General features: G+C 37.3%; 1 protein-coding gene across 1 annotated transcript in view; it reads right to left on the bottom strand.

The window, feature by feature from the left end:
• The window catches only part of LOC118565417 (adenylate cyclase type 2-like), a 37,567-nt gene that overhangs the window by 30,234 nt on the left and 1,333 nt on the right, over positions 1-6,000 (bottom strand). The gene's annotated exons all lie outside the window — the stretch shown is intronic.

Genomic DNA, 6,000 nt, shown 5'->3' with positions numbered 1-6,000 from the left:
TTTAATGTGAGAATTCAGATTCAACTCAACTCAATGTCTTTCCTCGGGATAATTTTGGACTGTGCTGTAAAGGTAAAAGCTAGTAGAGTGGAGGTACAAAGTGAACTCCTGGTAGCTTCAAACAACTTTGTTCACAAATAGCATATGCTAGAAGTTCAGCCAAATGTTTCTTTTAAAAGCTGCAGCTGGCATTGCCCCAACTCATAAATAGTATATATAAATATATTTTTTCTTTACGATTTTTGTTTATCTGAGCAAATGTTGCAACATTTTACTTGTTCAGATATGAATATTTTCTTTTTACTTTTTTGTATGTGAGGATAATAAATGTGATATGATATGGTGGATTTTTGTGTTTTACAGCTTGGGAAAAGATTTTATAGAAGGCAATTATACATGATGTGTTTTAAAAAAAATTATTATAATCATTTTTATTGTCATTGCAACATACATTCAGCATTCTGGGGCTAAGGGTCTAACTCAGCAACTTAGAGCTGCAGTATGTGGGAGTTAAACCAGGAACCATGCAGCCTCCTTTACCACTAGGCTAATACTCCCCAACCAGATAACATTATGCATGTAAAGTCTGTAAAATAATGAGACCATGAACAATCTTTGAAAATGCTAAGTTTTTTTGCAGCCTGTAATTGAAATAAATTGCTTTTGAGCTTTACTAAAAAATAATTTATATTTTAGTACAAGTTTCCGCTTAGAACCCTATCATGAAAAATTTAAAAAGACCTTTTTTTCCAAAATGTGTGGCATGCATATGTGTTCAGCTCTTTTTGCTACTTACTAATATCAGTCTAATTGTCATTATAAGTCAAAATGATTGCCCTAACTTTGACCAACTCATGAAATACATTATCTGATAATGGAAGTAGGAAAGCTAAACTGCAAACCTCTAGAGATGTGGCTGTCAATCTGAACCGATAGGGCTGGCAGGTAGAGCATTAACTAGAAAAGCACCAAAAAAAGCTCATGGTAACTTTGGAGAAGCTGTGCTGAACTCAACCTAGTCTGCAACTAAGAATGTTTAGACATCTAATTGATGTTTTGACGTGCAAAGCTGGTAGATACATGCCCCAAACGACTTCCGCTGTAACTGCAGTGAAAGGTTATTCGGAGAGTTTTTGGCTCAGGGTGTCAGGTTATTACAAAAGAAATATACATACAAATATATTTTACAATATATTGACATGTATGCTTGTGCAACAGAATGTGTATGATAGTGCTTTTTCATGCAATGTGCCTTATTTCCACGTATTGTGCAAACCACAATTTTTTTTGAAAACCCTCAAAAAAAGCCCACAAACCACCCAATTACACCCCTAAAACAGATAAAATGTTTCCACAGTCATTGCGAAAACTTTTCACACCTCGCAGTGTGTATAGACATTCTTTCCAAACCACAGGGCTTTTCACAGGAAGTCGTGTTATAATGCTGTCTTTGGGTGGTCTGCAGCTAAGTGACAGAACAAAGAACAACAAAATAGAACCCTATCTAATGAAATTTTTTTTGCACAACTACACTTTATGTTTTCATGGTTCAAATTTTGCATTTCAATATTACTATTAGCTGACTTGTATTTAGGTTAGTGGTGATGAAAAAAGTAATTAAACTTTTTAATACATTAAAGGATGCAATAGGTAAGTCACAAAATAGTAAGAGCAGCTTTTTAAACTTTTATAAAGGGGCTGGCTCTAGTGACCATGGGAGGAAAATTTGAAAGTCTGCCATTAATCTTTATGTCCTCCGTTTTAAAAACTTGTAAACACATTATTAATACTCAATATTACATTTTAGGCACAATGTGTGTGAAAATGGCACAAGTTCTGCTTTATGAGAGGGCACTATCTATGGAAAATATTGTAATCCTTTACTTTTAAAAATGGCAGTGCTGCACTACGTGGCAGCCTGATTCCTGAGAATGACCAGGCTGTATAAGTGGCTTATGACTCTGAAACAAGGAGACAACTCTACACAGACATAAGACTCTTTAAACACATTCAGCAACATCATCACACTCTGATACCAAACTTTGAACAACAAACCAAATATATCAATAATAGCCTAATAAAGAGATGAATGAAATTTACAAATCTAATTAAAATCCAGGATCCAAAATGTGTATTTCAACATACACTTTTTTAAAGTTGTTTTATTGAGTAAAACATGGTCATTCAAAATGTTTCCGGCAAAAAGATTTTATCTCACGCCGATTTTGAAGGCTTGCTCATATGGACAGAAATTAACAGCATCTAATCTTTCACTTTTTGTTTTTTTGTTTCATTTCTAGAGTGGTGGGCTAGTGATTAGAGCATTCTGCTTGTGTCCCAGAGGTTCTGTGTTCAACGTCCACAAACTGCCACTCTGGGTCCGTGAACAAGACCCTTAACCACAGATTACTCCCTGGGCACATTAATCAAAAGTTGTCTTTTCATATTAATAGCAAACAATAGACCATTTTCCCCCCACTAAGCTTAATGATGTTGAGTGCTATTTTCAGGACATGATGCCCGTGTGAATCATGTGATCTGTGAGGATGTTCTGGTTCCTATGGGCTCTATACTGTATAAGGCAACTCAAATCCCTATCAAATCCCTGGACAATGCTGCCATCTGCTGGGGTTTTAAAAATACTTTAGTACTCAATGTTTTGGACTGATATCCATAAATAAACATGCGCATACATCTAATATTTGTCAGGTTTGGGGGTGTGAACCCAAAATTAGGCAACACAGAGTGTGTTTAAAAGGGTTTATTGAAAATGTTCAATGCTAGCAGACCAAGAGTTAGTGGCAGAACCAGACTTGACCAGTTCTGAGTACACAAGAACTGAATATATATATATATATATATATATATATATATATATATATATATATATACACTCACCGGCCACTTTATTAGGTACCCCATGCTAGTAACGGGTTGGACCCCCTTTTGCCTTCAGAACTGCCTCAATTCTTCGTGGCATAGATTCAACAAGGTGCTGGAAGCATTCCTCAGGGAGTTTGGTCCATATTGACATGATGGCATCACACAGTTGCCGCAGATTTGTCGGCTGCACATCCATGATGCGAATCTCCCGTTCCACCACATCCCAAAGATGCTCTATTGGATTGAGATCTGGTGACTGTGGAGGCCATTTGAGTACAGCGAACTCATTGTCATGTTCAAGAAACCAGTCTGAGATGATTCCAGCTTTATGACATGGCGCATTATCCTGCTGAAAGTAGCCATCAGAAGTTGGGTACATTGTGGTCATAAAGGGATGGACATGGTCAGCAACAATACTCAGGTAGGCTGTGGCATTGCAACGATGCTCAATTGGTACCAAGGGGCCCAAAGAGTGCCAAGAAAATATTCCCCACACCATGACACCACCACCACCAGCCTGAACCGTTGATACAAGGCAGGATGGATCCATGCTTTTATGTTGTAGACGCCAAATTCTGACCCTACCATCCGACTGTCGCAGCAGAAATCGAGACTCATCAGACCAGGCAACGTTTTTCTTCTATTGTCCAATTTCGATGAACTTGTGCAAATTGTAGCCTCAGTTTCCTGTTCTTAGCTGAAAGGAGTGGCACCCGATGTGGTCTTCTGCTGCTGTAGCCCATCTGCCTCAAAGTTTGACGTACTGTGTGTTCAGAGATGCTCTTCTGCCCACCTTGGTTGTAACGGGTGCTTATTTGAGTCACTGTTACCCTTCTATCAGCTCGAACCAGTCTGGCCATTCTCCTCTGACCTCTGGCATCAACAAGGCATTTCCGCCCACAGAACTGCCGCTCACTGGATGTTTTTTCTTTTTGTGCGTGAAAATCCCAGTAGATTAGCAGTTTCTGAAATACTCAGACCAGCCCTTCTGGCACCAACAATCATGCCACGTTCAAAGTCACTCAAACCACCTTTCTTCCCCATACTGATGCTCGGTTTGAACTGCAGGAGATTCTCTTGACCATGTCTACATGCCTAAATGCACTGAGTTACCGCCATGTGATTGGCTGCTTAGAAATTAAGTGTTAACAAGCAGTTGGACAGGTGTACCTAATAAAGTGGCCGGTGAGTGTATATATATATATATATATATATATATATATATATATATATATATATAGATTACATATGGAGTTGAATATTTCAAGCCTTTTCTTCTTGTAATTTGAATGATTATGGCCTACAGATCATGAAAACCAAAAATTTTGTGTCTCAGATAACACTACAAATTTTTTTTTTAATACTGTAAAAAAATATATATATATATAAAAAGTTAATTTTAAGCTGATGGTGTCACATCCTAATTAGATTATTAATTCCTGTACCTGTAAAGTCTTCCTGAACCTTTCAATAGGCTCAGTCTGGGTCAGTAGGCTAAACAATCATAGGGTACTGCTAATTTGACAGATTTTCCAGAAATTTTTCAATAGCATCCTCCAAAAGGAGCGTAAGCGACAAAGTGTCATTGCTCAAAAAGCTGGCTGTTCACAGAGTGTTATATCTTAGCTTAGTAATAGAAGGTTGAGTTAAAGGAAACAGTTTGGTAGGAAAATGTCCATTTAAGAATTTGGGGGGAACTTCACAAGGAGTGAACTCAGGCTACTGTCAGTGCAAAAAGAGCCACAACACACCGACCAACCATGGACTGATCAGCTTACCTGGACCAAGCAGAAAAAGAACAAAAGACTGTTACTCAGAAGTTCAAAGACCTATTTTCAGATAAAGGTAAAGTTTGCATTTCATTTAAAAAATATCAAGGTCACAGAGTCCCATGAGGAAGTGTGGAGAGACGCATATGTCCAGTGTAAAGTTTCAATCGTTAATGATTATTTAGGGTGCCCTGTTATTGGCTGATGTTGGTTCACTATGTATTCTAAAGTCTGCAGTTATCACCACCGTCTGGGACAATTTAGAGCACTTTATGCCTCTTTCTGCTGACAAGCTTTTGGGAGATGCTGATTTCATTTTTCAGCAGGATACTTGCACACTGCCAAAAGTATGAAAAGCTGGTTAAATGACCATGGTGTTACTTCGACTGATTGGCCAGACAATGGGCCTGATCTGAATCCTATAGAGAATCTATGGATTATTGCTTAGAGGAAGATGAGAGACATCAAACCCAACAAGGCAGATGTCCTGAAGGTCGCCATCAAAGCAACCTGGGCTTCTGTTACACCTCAGCAGAACCACTATATGACATGAAAACTGATGCTTCACTTCTCTGTTCTGAGTAAAGATGATACTTCTTCCAATTCTTGGAACAAAAAAAAAACAGTAAGAATCAAATTAATAAGCTAGTGAACCTTAACCAAAACTACCAAGCAAAATTAAGATTAAATAAACAATTAACAGAATCTAAAATAATACATAAGGTATTACCTGATTATTATTTTATTTTCCAGCAGGTGGCAGCATTTTCCAGTCATATATATAACATTCAGGTTGACTGATGGTAACATTTAACAGATTTTTTTCAAAACCGGACTCTCTTTTGTGGCAGCAGGGGGAGAAATAGGGTGAGGTGGTAATCAGAGAGGTTAAGAAGTGAACAGAGGATATGAGAATAGGTAATAAGAGGAAATGCAAGTCACTGTGACTAATTAGGTAGGTGTTGAGAAAATTAGTTTTTTATTATGAAGGGAAGGCAAAAAGATAAATAACAAAAAGCACATAGGGACACATAAAACACTATAGGGCCCTTGCAATAACACCATAAGCTTGCATGTGTTTAATGATGGATTTATTTGATAAAATAAGACAAGCGCATAAAACTCTGAAACAGAAGGACAATGACACATGGTTTTTAAAATCTTTTACAAGTGAAAACTTGAAAAATGTGGGATGTACAGGTGCTGTTCATACATCTATAATATAATGAAAAAGTAGATTTTTTTTCAGTGAAGTGAAACTTGTACATTGTATCCATTCATTACTTTCATACTTTTTTTTTTTTTTCATACTTTTCAGTGGGCCAACATTTCTGGAAATCCTTTTTCC

This window comes from Fundulus heteroclitus, chromosome 13 (genome assembly GCF_011125445.2).
Source record: "Fundulus heteroclitus isolate FHET01 chromosome 13, MU-UCD_Fhet_4.1, whole genome shotgun sequence".
NCBI classification, from domain to species: Eukaryota; Metazoa; Chordata; class Actinopteri; order Cyprinodontiformes; family Fundulidae; genus Fundulus; species Fundulus heteroclitus.
The sequence above is the reverse complement of the archived record's forward strand: the minus strand, read 5'-3'. Positions and strand labels throughout refer to the sequence as shown.